The sequence below is a fragment of the Saccopteryx bilineata genome, chromosome 2 (genome assembly GCF_036850765.1).
Source record: "Saccopteryx bilineata isolate mSacBil1 chromosome 2, mSacBil1_pri_phased_curated, whole genome shotgun sequence".
Lineage (NCBI taxonomy): Eukaryota > Metazoa > Chordata > Mammalia > Chiroptera > Emballonuridae > Saccopteryx > Saccopteryx bilineata.
This window is the reverse complement of record NC_089491.1, coordinates 158,537,699-158,558,096: the sequence shown is the minus strand read 5'-3', so window position 1 is coordinate 158,558,096 and position 20,398 is coordinate 158,537,699.

Here is a 20,398-nt window from a genome sequence, read left to right as displayed (position 1 = left end):
AGATAGATAGATAAATGATAATTAGATAAATAGATAGATAGATGATAGATAAAAGATAGATGATAGATAGATGATAAATAGATAGATAGATGATAGATAGATAGATAGATGATAGATAGATAGACAGATCTTGTTGCAACTGCAAATACACATCTTTTATTTTAGTTACTCAGAAGATATATTTTTTTATTTTTCCAAGTTGTAAACAACTTGCCATGATAATTCCAGATGGTGGTAATTTTGGATCCTATACACCAAGGGTTTATCTTATAGAAATCCCAGTTTAATACAAAGTGTGTCCTTTTGGAGTCCTCACTTCCAAAGAACCAAGGTTTCTACTCCTGTTTCCGATGTCACTCATGGCCATCAAAACAGAAGTTTTACTTATTTGTTGACTGTTAATTACTTTTAGGGCAAAAGTGGTGTCAGGGTTTCACTTACTTCTCTGAGCTCCTAATTCTCATAAATTAATTTATTGTTTTACCGAATCTTTTAAGGTTAAAATCACTTTGAAATACCTCATATCTAACTATTTTTATATTTCTAGCAGAATAATTCTTCCAAATAATGTGGCCCACCACTTTCCTAAACTAGAACTTTCAGGGTTTTTTTTTTAAATACATATATACTAGATAAGACTATTTTAATACTTATATGAATATATAAATATAGAAAAACTAATAATAATGAAAAGAATGAGACTAATAAGCCATTAAAATGAGTAAAAGATATAACTGAGATATTCACAGTTAAGAAACCACAAAGAACCAATAAATGTATGAAAAAAAACAGACAATTAAATGATGTGTAAAATATTATATGAGTGAGCCTCATCTGAACTTGAAGTAAGACACATAAAAGCCAGCCCTTCTATTCAATGATGTCTTCTTGAGTGAATATTTAAGATGCTTTTTAGCATTTTTATCCTAAGAACACTATATTCAACTTGTAAATTAATAATTTAAGTGCCACATGTTTAAAACATTATATTTCTTATTTTCCTGTTGTTGTTTTTTGTATCACTTTGCTTCTAAGAATCTTGCTCACACAGCGCACAAAACTGTTTCCTTTAGGCCATTTCACAACCACCTCATTTCGCACCTATATTTCCAGAAGTAAAATGTCAAAGCACAATTCATGTACACCAAAGATTTTTAAATTATCATCAATAATTTGTTTCTAGAAAATAATCTATTGGATATAAACACTTTTGAAATACAGTAATGGAAAAGTTACAAAATAGCCAGAGGAAGATTTTTAATTTTTTTTCTGGAAAATATAGAAATGAATTAAACTGATTTATGAACTAAATTAATGTATGTGGGTGCAATTTAAGGCCAATTTTTTTGCCGACTTTCATATAAATTTTGATGTGTTAGCAGACTATTTTTAAGGTTTTTCTCAATTTGTTTTTATACAAAAATTCTCTTCAAGATGATATAGAACTCAAATATCACATAATTTAAACAATAGCTTACTCAAATTTTGTCATCTAGAGTTACCACATTTTGGGGGTCTACCATTAGTCTCATTATTTTCATATTATTATGCCAATCCTATTTCAAAGGGGAGTTAAAAATTCTAATAAAGGATTAGTAAATTTTTAACTTTTAAATTCTCTTTTTTCATTTTCAAATAGACTTTGATTTTATAGTGCGTTTCTATCAGCATGTTTGCAATTAAGAGAAAATCAATATTACTTGTTATTCCTCATTACTTTCAAGAAGAAAATATTTTTCTCTCTGGCCCATTTGTAAAATAGCATAGTTACACTAGATTTCTAAAATTTTTAGATTCAAAAGTGGAAGCTGCCAAACAGAATAGTTTAAAGGAAAAATTAGGCCCTGACCAGACAGTTAAGTTTGTTAGAGCATTGTCCCAACATACTGAGGTGGCAGGTTCAGTCCTATGTCAGGGTACATACAGGAATCAACCAATGATGGCATGAATAAGATGAAAAACAAAACTATATTTCTCATTATCTTTCTCTCTCTCTTTTTTTTCTCTCTCTCTCTACCTTCCTCTCTCTCTCTAAAAAAATAAAGAAAGAAAAAATTAATATTCAGTCATTTACTACTTTCATCTTATATATGCTTAATAGCTATTACTAATCACCACATGTGAAGTAGCTTCTGCCAGCCACCAATTATTTTCATTTTTCTTAGTATTCAGATACACTGATTAAATTCCTAGGGTAATAAACACCCCAGCATGATTCATGTTATTGATAAGTTGGATGCTCATTTAACTACTTCTTTACCTTCAACTTGGAATTTTACAATACAAAGACAATGATATATAAAAAAATGATTTCACCATTCAACTATTTATGACCTTTGATGTCTGAAAATATCTTAGCAACAAAATAAACTGTGGGATTATTTCATTGTTCTTGTGTATAAGAGTTTTAGTAACAGTGAATTTTGGTTTTATGTTGAATTAAAACTAAAGTCCATAAAAATCTAAAGGTACAAATAAAAAATTTGTCAAAAATACTCTAGCAATTATTTTGAACAATGAACAGTAAACAACAGAAATTATATCAGTAGTATGTCTTCTAAGTATAAAAAATATATAAAAATACTTTCTGGTATGCATTTTAACAATAGGTATTCTTGCTAAACCCCTATTCTATTAGGACTGAAAAACAAGCCAGAAAGAAAAGACACATGAAAAATATGAAGACATCTATTCTTCTGGTAAACATTAGCACTAAAAAAAAAAAAGAAAGTTCATATTAGGTCTAACCAAAACTTTATAATGTGACACAACCAATAAACTCCAACTCTGTTTGTTATATGATGTATTGTTGTGTTGGCTGTTATCATTTGACAATCTAAAAGAAAATAAGTCAGTGCCCCTGACTAAATAGCAAGGCATTGCCTGTTTTAAAAATCTTTGCAACACACCAGTTGAAAGTCACTGGATTAGATACATTATTTTAAATAAAATAGATATTGGAGAGTTAATGATACATAAAATAGTTCGACATTAACTATTTACTTTTGAAAATATATCAACACCATAGCAGTATAGTATAACTGGGTGACTTGAATTCAGTGAGCCAAAGATCAAGCCCTATGTGGCAGACTCATTTGGTTGATGAGCAAAAACATTGCTTGACCTTTTCCTGAATTTTTATGTATGTCATGTTGTTTCATCAGCTCAGAACACTCTTCTACCCACCCTTTGTAATCTTCAATTTTTATAGTCTGGATGTAGGCATAAAAAACTTCCTCCTCAGAGGAGAGCTACATTTATAAGTCTCCCTCATCTCCTGCCTCAATAATCTGTCAAAGAATCTTGATATTTTCTTCAGAACACTTACCATATTTCTAAAGTACATATTTGTTTGATTAAATTTGTAATACTTATTTTTTCAAGTAGGTTCCAATTTTTAGGAGAATACAAACCACATTTATATTGTTAACTACAGTGGAATAATGCATGCCACTGAGTATAGCACATAGTAGGCAGTAACTAAACATACGTTGAAAGAAAGAACTAAAGAAATATCTTCACATAGATATACATAAATATATATGTATATATGTATATAAAACATATAGATATATGTATCTATAACATAAACATTTTTATACTAGAGATTTAATATATAATAAAAGACATTTCAAATAATCAAGTTAAAAGTGACTTTATGGTATTGGGACAATTAGCTATCGCTTAAGGAAAAAAAATCTCATACAAAAGACAATAACATATTTTATGTGAATTCAATAGCAAATCTTTAAAAATTAACTATAAAAGATAAGTACTAGAAGAAAATAAATGTACTCTTTAATTTATCTACAAGAAGGTGAATAAATCTTTCTAAGCAAGCCATGTAAACTGTAAGTTATAAAAGTCTATACTGATAGATTTGATTACATAAAAACCCAAATCTTATGTACAGTGAAAAACATACAAATATTAAACTATATTTGCAGTATTTGTTTTCCTAATAATCTAAGATCTTATTTTCAAGAGCTGTAAAGTGTCTGATATTTTGCTATTCTTCAAAGCGAACATCTCAGTTCACGTTTCACAGATAGTGGTAGAAGACATATGATTTTAGAGATATATACAATTTATTAGTCACAGCAATAGTAAGAGCATCAAAAACTTTGCTCTAGGCCCTGGCCTGTTGGCTCAGTGGTAAAGCGTCGGCCTGGCATGCAGAAGTCTCAGGTTTGATTCCCAGCCAGGGCACACAGGAGGGGCGCCCATCAGCTTCTCCACCCTTCCCCCCTCTCCTTCCTCTCTGTCTCTCTCTTCCCGTCCCGCAGCCAAGGCTCCATTGGGGCAAAAGATGGCCCGGGCGCTGGGGATGGCTCCTTGGCCTCTGCCCCAGGCACTAGAGTGGCTCTGGTCGTGGCAGAGCGATGCCCTGGAGGGGCAGAGCATCGCCCCCTGGTGGGCAGAGCCTCGCCCCTGGTGGGCGTGCCGGGTGGATCCCAGTCGGGTGCATGCGGGAGTCTGTCTGACTCTCTCCCTGTTTCCAGCTTCAGAAAAATATAAATAAATAAATAAATAAATAAATAAATAAATAAATAAATAAATAAATAAAATAAAGTATGCCTGCCCTTTGAGCCCAGAAGACAGTATCTTTCTTTATCCTCCAGAACTGGAGGCAAATCTACTACTTTATGTTATGAAGAAAGCCTCTATCTCTCTCTTCCAAGGCTGTTACTTATTCAAATATCCATGAAATAAGAGTCCATAACATAGGGCAGAAATGGTAGAAACACTTGGAGAATTGTTACTAATATTTATTCTAAACAATTTTTTTTCTTTATTTACTAAACGCAGGTCCAGTTACATCTCAATTTTTTTAGGACTTTTTTTTCTACTTCGTACATCAATAATTCTTCACTCTACTACATCCTTTTGGCACATAATCATTTCTAATTTTTTATGACTTTATTTATTCATTTTAGAGAGGAGAAAAAGAAGGGGGGAGGAGCAGAAGGCATCAACTTCCATATGTGCCTTGACCAGGCAAGCCCTGAGTTCCCAGGGTTTCGAGCCGGTGCCCTAAAGGTTCCAGGTCTACCCTTTATCCACTGTGCCTCCACAGGTGAGGCCACATAATTGCATTTCTACACTCCAGTTTCTAACCCATATCTTTGCATCTCTGTGCAACAGAACTGCTTCTTTGAATCCCATACTGTTTCCTCGATTATTCTTATATATACTCCAATTATATGTTTTTTTCCACAGAATTTCATTGAAACTGCCCTTGTCAAAATGCTAATGACTAGGATGATCATATAATTTATTTTCACAGCTATGATACTTAAGAATGAAAAGACCATTATAATGAACAAAACCAAGACAACAGGTACAAACTGGTAGTGCCACAGGTGCAGTAGAATGCATCATGCAGTCAAATTCTATGGTCAATTCAATTTTTATCTTACCTGGCAAATTAGCAGTATTTAGCACCATAGACCATATAATTTTATCATTTGTTTTCCTGGATAGCACATGTAGTGATTGTTCCTTCTCTGTTTATTTTACTTTTACCTATAATATTACTATGGAAGACTAGGCTTCAGTCACTAATCTTATTTCCTTTTCTAATTAATCTCCTTTCCTGTGTGATCTCACCCAGTCATGAGGTTTAAAATACTCTCTATATGTTATTGATGAATAAATTTATATTTTCAGCACAGGTCACTCTTCTGAATTCCAGACCACTATATTCTATTGCCTACTCAATATCTCTTCTTGGATTCTAATAAACTTATCAAACCATGAATTATTTCAGTATAAATTTAACAAATGGTGAAAAGCTTGACACAGGAAATCCAATATGTCAAGACATCTGCAGTCTCAGACTGTGGTATATTAGCTATCTTCAAGTTTTGGAAAACTGCAAATCTGTTGACTCTCTCTTTATTGAAGTCACTAGCAAATTAAATTAAATTTAATTTAATTTAAAAATATATATATAGAGAGAGAGTGCCATATATATATATATATATATATATATATATATATATATATGGTCAGAAGACATGAGTGAAAAGAGAATAGGCTGTAGATTTACAAAGAGGGCTTCCCTTCTTATTTCCTAGCTTTTGGATATTATCACATAGCTCAGAGAGTTATTATGATGCATATGTAAGTAATTGCACTACACTGCGAGTAGAAGAACACTTAACAAATAAACAAACAAAAAGACTTAAATAGGATTATATATTTTATACAACAAAAATGTTAGTGGCAGAGAATTCAGGGCTGGTGAAACTGCCCAAGAAGTCATCTAAAATTCAAGCTTAGTTTATCATTTCACTCTGCCACATTAGTGTGTGGTTTTATCAAAGATAGTTGCTCCTCCTGTTTTCGCAGATGTGAAAAAGGAATAAGAAAACAGCTAAGAAAAAAAGCAAAACTTTATTTTCCTAGGGTTCTGCCATTTTTATTTCTGAAGTTATACTTCTGAAAGGGAGCTTTCCCCAGAAACTTTCACTTCTATCACATTGACCAGAAGAACTGTATGTATGACCATGACTAACTAGAGGCAATGCAGCCTGCTATAACTAGAAAGAGAAACCTTGAACACAATTGTAGTCATTTTAGTAAGAAAAAAAGATAAATGAGTAGACAATATGCATGTCATACAGATTAATTTGATAATATAAGCAAATGCACTCACATAGTTCTTATCACACAGTAGGTGACTCAGTAACTATAGTTTTTATTGTTAGTCAACATTTTTTTAGTACAGTTCTTCTACCATCTTCAAATAGATCCAGTACTTCCTTTAGTAACTCAGTGTTGTTTTATTATTTAACTTGCAAGAATACCATGAGAAATTTGGGCCTAAAACTTTGCTCAAACCTAGAAAGGAAATTCTAAGTGGAAGAAATTGCCTGATACAAAGAATAGCAGACAAAAATAAGAATGTTTAAGGTGAAAAATAGGGTACTAACCTAGGACCACAGGGGGCTCTAGGAGTTGCCAACAATTTATATGATCCAAGATGGCAATAAATGAGCCAGGAGTTTTAGACAATTTCTCTGTTTCTCTACTTTGTACCAAGTGTATCTATCTCTCGAGTTCTTCTGTGTTTCATATGTTCATTTGATCAGAGAAGTCTGATCAAATTTCCTAAAACTTATTAAATGTGAGCTCCTTGAAGTTAGATGATGCTTTAAAACGCAACACGTTTTTGCTGTAGAAAGTACTTTTTCTTCCAACTTTCAAATGGGAGTTTGACAAAGTTTTCTTTAGCTTATGCTTAAGCTTGTGGTGTTTGTGCTTGTTATCTTTCAGCACAGCTTGGTCAATTACAAAGGCTCCCACTCCCTGCACAAAATTGTACAACCATGGCAACTGCTCTTTGAAAAAGAAATATTGCCATAGGGGGAGGCAGCCAACACACCCAGGCTCAGCTAGTCAAGAAGTGTTAAGCAGCTGCAAAGAACATTGGAAAAGAGATGGTTCGGACTTAGGGCATTTTGAGAAATTAATTTTAGAGACTTTCACTTTCTTCATGAACCCTCTAGTTGAATATCACTTTTCATAGTGTGGAGCTCCTGCCTGTGGAACTCACTATGGCAGGGGGTCAGCAATCCAATATATGACTAGATTTCAAAATAAGCTGACTGCATACTATGAACAAAAATTGCTCCACTACCTGTTTGTAAGGACAGGGGAATTGCATCAGAACTATTGGTTCAAATAGACTCTCAGCAGGTACCAAATTAAATATTTTCCTTATCTGATAATGCATTAGGTAGAAACACCATTGAAACATTTTATTTCACCCTGAAATATTAGATTTAAATAATTTCAATGTGTGGATATTGAGTGTACTAAATCTGTATCTGTTTACTCAAAATGAAAAAAAAATAAGAGAAAATTTTGTAATTTTTACTTTCTTATGGAGTCCTGTCAAATATTTTTAAGTAAATGAATAATGTATAAGTATGTTTCTTTCTCATTACTCTTTTTTAATCATAAATAAAGCTCACCTCATTAATTATAGTATTTAATAAACATTACTGTTTAAGTTACTTTATATAAGGCCTTCCCTAAGAAGTTGTATATAAAATAATTACAAAGAAAATTATGGCTTACATAAGCACCTTAGAAAAAAAAACATAGGCAGTAAACTCTCTGATATCTCTTGCAGCAATATTTTTGCTGATTTATCTCCATGGGCAAGTGAAATAAAGAACAGGATGAACAAATAGGACTATATCAAACTATAAAGCTTTTGCACAACAAAAGACACCATGAACAAAATAAAAGGACAACCCACACAATGAGAGAGCACATTCGCCAATATGTCTGATAAGGGGTTAATAACCAAAATTTGTAAAGAACTTCTAAAACTCAACACCAGAAAAGTAAACAATCCAATTAAAAAATGGGCAAAAGAACTGAATAAACACTTCTCCAAAGAGGACATACAAATGGCCAATAGGCATATGAAAAAATGTTCAATGTCACTAATCATCAGAGAAATTAATATTAAAACCACAATGACATACCAACTCACACCAGTCAGAATGGCGTTCATTAACAAAACAACACACAATAAGTGCTGGCGATAGTGTGGAGAAAAGGGAACCTTCCTGTACTGCTGGTGGAAATGCAGACTGGTGCAGCCACTGTAGAGAACTGTATGGGGTTTCCTCAAAAAGTTAAAAATGAAACTGCCTTTTGACCCAGCTATCCCACTTTTAGGAATATATCCAAAAAATACCAAATCACTGATTCAAAAAAAGGTATGCACCCCCATGTTTATTGCAGCATTGTTTACAATAGCCAAGATCTGGAAACAGCCCAAGTGTCCATCAGTGGGCAAGTGGATTAAAAAGCAGTGGCACATATCCACAATGGAATACTATGCGGTGGTAAAAAAGAAATCTTATCTTTTGTGACAGCATGGATTGACCTGAAGATTATTATACTAAGTGAAATAAGCTAGGAAAACAAAGAAAAGTATCATATGATCTCACATATATGTGGAATCTAATGAACAAAGTGAACTGAGGAACAAAATAGAGGCAGACGCGGGGTTATAGGGACCAGAGGGACAGCAGTCAGATGGAAGGGGGATGAGGGGATGAGATCAGAGAAGATAAAGGGATTAGTGAAACTATATATACATAACACCGAAATATAAATAACAGGCCAGCAAGTCCTAGAGGGAAGGAGGGAGGGGGGTGAAGGGAAGGGGGTATAAAAAGGGACACAGGGGTGGGGGGTGAGGAAGTTATATTCAGTGGGAATAAGGAAAAAAGAAGTTGGTAGCCCTATATATGGAATAATAGAGAATGATCTTAAATAGTTTTGAATGAAAAATGACTGTATGTAGAATAGTCTATATTGGGTGCTTATATTATGATTGTAGATAGACTATACAAAGCCATAAACTAGTTCTAGAAAAATATGCAAACTGCTAATATTGGTTGCTGGGTGGGGCAGAGGTATTGAGGAAGAGACAGACATGGGAAGACACTTTTCTTTTCATTGTATATTCCTTTGTACAGTGGTGGGATTCAGCTGGTTAGCACCAATTCAGCAGAACCATGGGAAGACACTTTTCTTTTCATTGTATATTCCTTTGTACAGTGGTGGGATTCAGCTGGTTAGCACCAATTCAGCAGAACCAATACCTAATTTTTTGTTGAGTTCAAAGAACTGGTTGTTAAAATGGCACCTGTAATCAGGGTTCTCTCTAAGGTGGGTGCCTGGGCAACTACCCAATGTGGAAATCACAAATTTACATTCCTTACTCTTTTTTAACATTCATCTGCACAACAACATATTCTAAGTGCCCATAGTAATGTTCATTCTGTCCATAGGTGGAAAAAATTGCAAGTGAGGACACCAAGCAAGAAGCAATTCAGAAATATCATAAATAACAATTTTTTTTATTTTTTGGTCAGGTATTATTTAATATTTTTTCATTAATATTTTAAAACTTTTTTATAACATAATCTAGTTTTGTGTACCTCTTTTATTGTTCTTATTTAAGTATTAAATGCATGAAATAATAAAAAAAGAAAATATGGTTTAAAGAAATAATATTTTGAACTTTCTCATAGAACAAAGAATCTCTACCTAATTTATACAGTATTATGGTTTTATATTCAGACTTTTATTATATGTATGTTTGTATGTATATAATTATATATACAAACATATTTGTATATGTGTTTACTTTATATATCATATATTTAATATATCATATTCAGTATATTGTATATTTTTATGTATATTTTATATAAGATTTATGAAAAGAACATACATGAATATATAAAAGCATTATAATTAAATAATAAGCATTATAATAAGTTTGTGAAATTACACAGGTTTTTAATTTGTTTTAAAATTTTTTATTTCTTTGTTTTTCTAAATTAAAAGATATTGACAAAAGTTTTAGAAACTTACTTCACATCTGTTTTATTAAAACATTTAGCTATCTCTTGTTATCTTTAAACAATATGTATATATTTTATGTGTATATGTACACATATGTATGTATATATGTGCAGATATATCTTTATTATATGCGGCTTAAGTGTCTGTTTGTCGCCAATAGCTTATTGGTTGCTTGCATAACTGTACTAGCCAATGGGGTGAAGTTGCCACTGCATATTCAAATAGTCCCACCTTCTGGCATGCCACCTCACAAATTGAGGTTAAAGATTAGAGCAATTATTATGCTGTTAAGAAATTTTAACACCAGAATGGGTCTTTGCAATGGTACAAGACTAGAGGTTCTCCAATTGAAAAATAATGTCATAATAGCTAAGTCTTTGGCTCCTCTAAAGGTGAAATACATGTCATTCCAAGAATTGATTTGGCTCCATCTCAAACAGGGTTGCCGTTTCAACTGAGACGTAGACAATTTCCAGTAAAACTTGCCTTTGCTATGACCATCAATAAGTCTCAGGGCCAAACGCTTAAGCGTGTTGGCATTTTTTTCTTCTTCTTCTTCTTCTTTTTTTTTTTTTTTGTATTTTTCTGAAGCTGGAAATGGGGATAGACAGTCAGACAGACTCCCGCATGTGCCCGACTGGGATCCACCTGGCACGCCCACCAGGGGGCTATGCTCTGCCCGCCAGGGGGCGATGCTCTGCCCCTTCGGGGCGTCGCTCTGTCGTGACCAGACCCACTCTAGTGCCTGAGACAGAGGCCAAGGAGCCATCCCCAGCACCCGGGCCATCTTTGCTCCAACGGAGCCTCACTGTGGGAGGGGAAGAGAGAGACAGAGAGGAAGGAGAGGGGGAGGGGTGGAGAAGCAGATGGGCGCTTCTCCTGCGTGCCCTGGCCAGGAATCGAACATGTTGGCATTTTTTTACCTGAGCCTGCATTTGGACACAGTCAACTTTATGTTGCCTGTTCAAGAGTTCGTGAAAGAACGGACGTAAAATTAAAAATAATTGATGGTCCTCTGCAAGGCGAGCTAAAAAATGATGGAAAGATCTACACAAGAAATGTTGTGTACAAAGAGATCTTTGACATGTGAATTAACATTTTATTATTTAAATCACCTTTATTTATTGAGCTAGCGGTGGCTCTTAAGAAATGTACCACCAGTGGTTTCCTTCATTGCACTCTACTTTAAGCAATTAAGCAAGTAGAAGGGGGAAACCCTGTGGGGCAGTAAGCAAAGGGGCGTCCTTGCCTCCTGCCCTGGGTAATTCAGTTTGAATTAGCAGACACCTTTGCACAAATCCTTTTAATTACAATTTATAATATCTAGAACAGCGGTCATTTCGTATGACCGCCGGGCTTTCTAGTGTATACATATGTGTACATATATGTGTGTATATATGTATATATGTGTATATACACATACACAATATGGATATACTTACCCAAGTCTCTTCTAGCTTGTGCATTAACAACATTATATTCATGTACCAAAGAGTAATAATAATGATTCTAAAACCTTGTAAAAACCTCTAGACAGGTCAAAATTGTAGGCATATTTATAGTTATTTTTATTGATAAGATGGAAAAGTTAATTTTTGAGCTTTCGATTTGTTCTAGACACAAAGTTAGTTATTTTATATACATTGTCTCATTTAATTTAATATTAGTATTTTATTTTTATTTGTTTGTTTATGGGCAGGGAGAGAAAGAGACAGGAACATTGAGCGGCTTCTGTATGTCCCCTGACCAGGAATCAACATAGCCAACTTCATGCTCTTAGACAACACTCCAAGCAACTGAGATATCTGGCCAGGGCTTTTTGTTTGTTTGTTTGCTTTTTAGAGACAGAGAGAGGAAGTTAGAGCAGAGAGGTATAAGGGATGCATTCATTTCTTGTTCCATTTAGTTCTGCATTTATTGGTTGCTTCCTGAGTGTGCCCTGACCCAGGATTGAACCCTCAACCTTGTTCTCTCACAATGACACTAACTGCCTGAGCTAACTGTCCAGGGTCTTAATATTAGTGTTTTAATTTTATGTAACTACCACAAGAATTTTTTGTACAAGCTTCCATCTGTTCTGAAGATAGGAAAACCCACACTTAAAGAAGAAAATTGACCTGCCAAAATCAAACACTAAGAGGGAAAATCAAAGTGAACACTTAGTTTTATGACTTCAGATTTATATTTTTTAGGTAAGGTATATTAGTATTACTTAGATGTATTCTATAATCTAGATGTATTTATTTAAATAGAATATTAGATCATCTTTGTGATATATTAATACAGAGATTACAAATACCATTACTGGGAGGTAATATCTTAAATAATTTAATTCTGGAAAAGAGATTCAAAAAATATATTAGTCAAGAGTGTTAAGGAGAGTGAGGAATGTATAAAATAGGTAAATTAATACTTTGAAACACTAATCTCATCATTAACAGAAACAGTGGCTTTAAAACCTAAAGCGTTATTGTAAAATACTGTATTTCAGACATGCAAAAGGTATAGAAAATAATAAAACAATATGTATTGATCATTCAGCTTAATAAATAAAATACTATGAATATAATTTGAAGCTCTCTTTCTATCTCTCTCCAACTAATCATATTCTTTCTTCTATCCTGAATTTAGTAATTAATGACTTCCATGCATTTTTTGAAATGTAATATTCCAGAGTTCATAATTAAAATATAAATAATATATAGTTAAAGTTTATCCTTACCCCTGCCTTGATTTGTCATGTCTCGTACTCACTCACTCCTTGAAAGCAACATAATTTTTATTTTCTTTTTTTAAATTTTATTTAGAAAATTAAATTTAACAGAGTGACATTGATCAATAACATTACATAGGTTTCAGATAAACATTTGTATAGCATTTGAACTATTGATTATGTTGTATACCCATCATCCAAAGTCAAAACATTTTCAATCACCTTATATCTGTCCTTCTTTATACCCTTCCCCCTATCTCCCTCCCCATGGTCCCCTGCCCCCAGTAACCACTTCATTTTTATCTCTATCCATGAATCTCAGTTTTATGTCCCACCTATGTGTGAAATCATATAGTTCTTAGCTTTTTCTGATTTACTTATTTTACTCATTATAATGTTCTCAAGGTCCATCATGTTGTCATAAATGGCTCTATGTCATCATTTCTTATGGCTGAGTAGTATTTCATTGTATATATCATATGTACCAGATCTTTGTTATTCAATCCTCTATCGAGGGACACTTGGGTTGTTTCTATGTCTTGGCCACTGTGAATAATCCTGCAATGAACAGTGGTGCATGTATCTTTACGTATCAATGGTAGATACCCAGTAAAGGGATTTCTGGGTCATATGGTAATTCTATTCTTAGTTTTTTGAGGAACCACCATACTTTCTTCCATAATGGTTGTACTAATTTGCATTCCCACCAGCAGTGAAAGGGGTTCCTTATCTCCACAACCTCTCCAGCACTTGTTATTACCTATTTTCTTAATAGTAGCCAATCTAACAGGTGTGAGGTGGTATCTCATAGTTATGATTTGCATTTCTCGAATAGCTAGTGAAGATGAGCATCTTTTTATGTATCTGTTGGCCATTTGTATGTCCTCTTGGCAGAAATGTCTGTTCAGGTCATCTCCCAATTTTTGAATTGGATTATTTGCTTGTTTGATGCTGAGCTTTGTGAGTTCTTTATATATTTTGGATATTGACCTCTTTTTGGAGCTGCTGTTTGCAAATATCATTTCCCATTTAGTTGGATGCCTATTTGTTTTGTTGTCAGCTTCTTTTGCTGTGCAGAAGCTTTGTAGTTTGATATAGTCCCATTCATTTGTTTTTGCCTTTACTTCTCTTGCCTTTGGGGTCAAATTTATAAATTATTCTCTATGGCCAAGGTCCATGAGTTTAGTACCTATATGTTCTTCTATGTAATTTATTGTTTTTAATCTTATATTTAGGCCTTTGATCCATTTTAAATAATTTTGTACAGGGGGACAAACTGTAGTTAACTTCTATTTTTTTGATGTGGCTTCCAAATTTTCCCAGTACCATTTATTGAAGAGACTTTTCTTAAAAATTATCTCCATTGTGTGCTTCTGGTTCCTTTATGAAAGACGATTTGTCCATATATATTGATATATGTGGTTTTATTTCTGGGCTCTTGATTCTGTTCTATTAAACTATATGTCTATTTTTCTCTCAATGCCATGCTGTTTTGATTATCATGGCTCTATAGTATAATTTGAAATCAGGTAGTGTGATATCTTCGGTTTCATTCTTTTTCCTCAAAATTGCTTTGGCTATTTGAGTTTTTTTATGGTTCCACACAAACCTGGTAATATTTTGTTCTATTTCATTAAAAATGACATTAGGATTATGATTAGGATTGCATTAAATTTGTGTTTTGCTCTGGGTAATATGGCCATTTTAACTATGCTGATTTTTTCAATCATGAACATGGAATTTTTTTCCATTTTATTGTATCTTTTTTTATTTCTTTCAATAATGTTTTGCAGTTTTCAGTATATAGGTCCTTCACATCCTTTGTTAAGTTTATTCCTAAGTGTTTTATTTTTTTGTTGTTGTTGTGGCAATTGTAAAAGGAGTTGTTTTTTTAGAGTTCATTTTCCAAAGTTTTGTTGTTGGCATATAAGAAAAGAATAGACTTTTGTATATTGATTTTCTATCCTGTGACTTTACTATATTCCTTTATTGTTTCTAACAGTTTTGGGTGGATTCTTTGGGGTTTTCTATATACAGGATCATGTCATTTTCAAGAAGTGATATTTTTACTTGTTTCTTCCCAATATGGATGCCTTTTATTTCTTTCTCTTGCCTGATTGCTCTGGCTAAAACTTCTTATTCACTATGGTGAATAAGAGTGAAAAGAGTGAGCAGCCTTGCCATTTCCTAATCTTAGAGAAAAAACCTTCAGTTTTTTACCACTTAGTATATTAGTTGATGGTTTGTCATACATATATAGCCTTTATTAAGTTGGGGTACTTTCCTTCTATTCCAATTTTAATGAGTGTTTTAAACATAAAACGATGTTGTATCTTATTGAAAGCTTTTTCTGCATCTATTGATAGGATCATATGATTTTTGTTCTTTGTTTTGTTGATGTGGTATATAACATTGATCAATTTCTTCTATATGTTGAACCATCCTTGTGCTCCTGGGATGAATCTCACTTGATCATGATGTATTATTTTTTTAATGTGTTGTTATATTCAATTTGCTAGTATTTTGTTTAGGATTTATGTATCTGTATTCATTAGAGATATCAGTCTGTAGATTTTTTGTGTGTGTGTGTTGTCTTGCCAGTTTTTGGTATTGAGGTTATGTTGGCCTCATAAAATGTATTGATTTTTCATTTTTTGTGTTGCTTTTCAGAGTTTCATTATTATCATGTATTTCTGTATATATTTTCTACTTGTGTTCTTTTTCTACACAAAACACATATCAAAATATATTATGTTTTTCTATAATTCACATTTATATTCAAAATTACATTTGTAAGATTCTTATACATTTATATTATAAAGTATAATTCATTCATTTTCATTGCTGTATAGTACCCCAGTGTATAAATGTACCATATTATAAAATTTATTCCACTTTGGACATTAAGCTGGTTCAAGTTTTGTTGTTGTTTGCTTGTTTGTTTTTTTTCAGATGTGAACAAATCTAAGATATTATTTTATGGATCTCTTTATGTTGATATTTGAGCATATCTTTATATATACTTGAGAGAGTAACCTAGACTATAGAGGTCAGCCCATTGCCAAATTGGTTTCTCAACCTTTTCTTTTTTTACTTTTGTGAACTTAGTTTTTCATTTAAAAAATATATTTATTTCCTGAAAACCACGATTTTCATGTGTTTTATTGAGATGGATGTAATGTTTATGAAATTCAGGGAAGCCAGGGAAGAGCAAATAGACTTGGTCCGATTATGCGTGAAGATGCAAAGTCAGCGTCAATAGGTAGACCAAGCTATGTGTAAACTCCCAGTAATGCAGGATAGGTTCTTTTCACCTACATCAGAAAAGAGTGTCCAACAGAGAGCCGAGCATTTGTACTTAAGTGCAATTGAAGAGTAGTGCCATGCTCCCCTGTTACCCATGTCATAAAGGGAATTGTTAGATAAGTTAATGATTGAAAGCATAAGGAGAGATGAAGAACAAATGAGACTTGTCTTTGACGTTATATGGCAACTCTGTAAAAATTAATATTTCTCTGTAAGACAGACTCATTGTTTAAAATAACAGGGAAACCCCAAGATTAAGAAAAAAACATGAACACATGTGCCCCTGTCATCTCTGCTGAGAAAGCCTTCCATGAACAGCTTCTTGTAGCAGAGATCACCAATGTGTGCTTTGAGCCAGCCAACCAGATGGTGAAATGTGACCCTTGCCATGGTAAATACATCACTTGCTACCTGTTGTACTGTTATAATATGGTCCCAAAAGATATCAGTGCTTCTCCATTGCCACCATCAAGATCAAGCATATCAATCATTTTGTGGACTGGTGTCCCACTGGCTTCAAAGTTGGCATTAAGTACCAGTCTTCTACAGTGGTATCTGGTGAAAACCTGGCCAAACTACAGAGAACTATGTGCGTGCTGAGCATCACCATAGCTATAGCTGAGGCCTGGGCTTGCCTGGACCACAAGTTTGACCTGCTGAATGCCAAGAGTACCTTGCTTGGTCCATTGGTACGTGGGTGAGTCCATGGAGACAGGAGAGTTTTCTGAGGCCCTTGTGGACATGGCTGCCCTTGAGAAGGATTATGAGGAGGTGGTGTGAATTCTGTGGAAGGAGAGGAATGCTGAAGTTAAAATGTCACAATGGTGCTGCTTTTACAAGGAAACTTATTCTTTTTCAAACATTGAAAAGTTGTGGTCTGATCAGTTAATTTATATGTAGCCATATATACTCTCATATACATTTACTTACCTATGCTTTAAAACACAAGGTTTTGTTACAGACCTACTTGTCCATTTCTCTGATAGGTTTGAGTAAAGTATTCCCTGTCTTAAACTTTAAAAATAAATAAATAAAATTAAAAATTAAGAAAAAGAAAAGGCTTTTAAAGAGACAGTAAATTCTCCCAAACCATAGATACTAAAGTTGTGATGGTAAGGACATCTGCACTTGGTTTTAATATCACTTATGCCTTAGCTCAACAGATGTTTATTAAAAAAGCATTTACAAATATTAAGCACAGAGTAAACATTTATTGATTCAGCTAAGAAATAAACTTGTTAACATATAGGTATCTTCTGATTCTTAAGTCTTGTGGTTATATCTCTAGTATCCATCTTGTATTCACCACCGTACTGCTGCAAGTGCCTTAAGAAAATATAGAGTATTTTAGGCTTTTAAATAAGACCATTAAAAAAGTTTCTACACAAACTCTGGGACAATAGACATTAATTTCCCCTATCTTTCATTGGGAGGTATTTGATGAAATAGGTAAAGATAGCTGAGGAGGTTGTCAGATGTTGCTTTTTCAAATTTTAGAAAGTCATCTACAAGATGAAGCAGTAAGAATTTGGAGGCTGTTAGAATTATAGGTTTGCTCTAAGTACTCCCAAACAGGGATAAGGATGAAGAGTAAGGGCAACTTTCACATCTGCTCAAGTGAAATGAAAAGTGCTTTTAAGAGACTGCTGGACCTTGAGAAAGCCTGATGTGGACCAGTGCAATGTTTATGAGAGAAAGAGACAGAGAGTGAAAGAGACAAACAGAGAGAAAGAGGAGGACAGTTGGAGTCATTTAAGGTCCTGACCAAGACAATCACCAGAGAGAGGAGCATACCTTGGCATAAGGAAGCCTGAGAGAGATAAGCGGGCAGAAGAAGGGGTTACATTTCATAAAGAAAAGGAAACTGCAGAGCAGCGCAGTCCCCACATCCTCAGCAGTGACTACTGGTATCAAAGAGAAAGAGTCACCTTTAAACATCTTTCAAAGCTACACCACTGCCAGCGAGGTAGGACTGATCAGTCTCCTACTTCTCTCTCCAAAACCCTTAGTTCAAAACCTGGCCAGATCAGAAGATATGAATAAGGAATTAATAAAAGAGGTATTGTGGATCTTGAGGAGGACCTGGCAAAGTAACAAAGGGAAAAAAATGTTTTTTACCATCTGCCCTTCCCAGATATACATGTCTGTAGAGAGTTCACTTTGATTGAAATTCAGTTTTTATTGTTATATTGGACAGGATATAATAATTATTGAATTGGGATTGTTTGAGGAATAAAAAAAACCAAAGGATTATTAATTTTAAAAAAAATATGGTTATCTTAAAGTAAACAGATAAGCTTTCTGGGCTATCTGCCCAAATTTTATTGCATAAAAGGAAAATAATGGCCCCACAGATATGGTTTGTAAAGGTAATTACAAGGAAAAACTGTCTTTAGGATTTCAGGTCTGTGTCTTGCTTATTCAATGTAACAGTTACAAGAACATTGAAGTGTTGCAATGACAATGAACTACTTGGAGTAGCAAATCTGTCCTTTGGTTCCCGTTCCTCAAAGGGGGCACCACTTGTCACTGCAACAATAAAGTACTTGGAGACTAGATAATATTCTCTGAGGGGCCAAGGGTAGGCAACAGCTCTGGTCAGCAGATTGAAGGACTAAAGCCCCGTCCCCACCCTTCCTCAGATATTTATGAGCTAGTACAAATAACTCAAGGAAGCAGACAGCAGAAGTTTTCAGGGGATGAAGTAAAGGATAAAGAACATGCTGACTTTTAATCTCTGTTCTGAGAGCCTAAACATTTCTGTTACGGAATCTTATCCTGCTGTTTTGCTGTTTTCAGTACAAGGTCAGAGAGGCCCCTGACCCCTTGTCCGCTCAGGGCTTTTGCCCTAGGGAGCTGCGCTGTCTCTGATTGTTTACCCTAACTCTGCAAGTCTTCATAGCGTGTTCCTACATGGAAAGATCTTATCAATTGGGGTCAAATAAGATTAAATTCTAATCCTATAGTATTTGAGAATCACTAACAACATTAGCTTAAATTCCTCATTCATTAACCTTTCTGGGACTCGAGAGCCTAATCTGTAAAATGCAGCCTAAAAATTGAATGTATGTACATAAAATAACTCACAGATTTCTGGCTACATGGAGAATGTTCAGTGTACATAAATTTCATAATCAAAATGATATTGTAAAAGTGATAGCCAATTTTGACCCTTGGGCTAAATCCAACTCACCTATTCTTTTTGTAAATTAAGTTTTATTGGAACACAGCTACCTTCATTCTTTACATACATTCTATAGTTATTTTCATGTAATGTATTGATATTCCATGCATTGTAATGGCAGAGTTAAGAAGTTGTAACAAAACAATATGGCATGCAAAGCCCAAACTATTTACTCTCAGGCCCTTTACAAAAAATATTTGCCAAACACTGATTTAAATTAAACATTGTGCTCTTACAATATGCCATTTATCAAAATAATGCCATTACAATCATAATTTTATTTAATGTTTACAAAAACTTCTTTTTATTAATCTCCACATTTCAAAATTAATTTACAAATCAATGTATTTCTTATACAGAGTACCTAACTCTCTGTAGGGGAAGATGACAGAAAGGTCTTCTCCACAGAGTCACACAGGGTCCCAGGATCTCAACATCTTTACCTACATCTCTAGATGTGCTTTCTCCTTTATCATCCCAGTAAAAGAAAGAATGAAAGAGAATTGCTTACTGGACCTTAAACTTTTTCTGCATATAAATGAAACACATTTTACTCATAACCCATTATCTAGAGCTACAACTATAGTTACATGATCTCACCCAGGTGCAAAAGTTTGAAGCAGGAACATGTGGATATTAGGTGGTCAATATATCTTTGTCGTATTCATGAGGTAAGTAACATTTTATTAAAAATTTAAGAATAAAGAAGATAAGAGAGTCCAAGAGATTTTTCCAACCATGCACAACTGCTAAATGATAGAGCTGAATTAAAATCTAAGCTCCTTGATCTT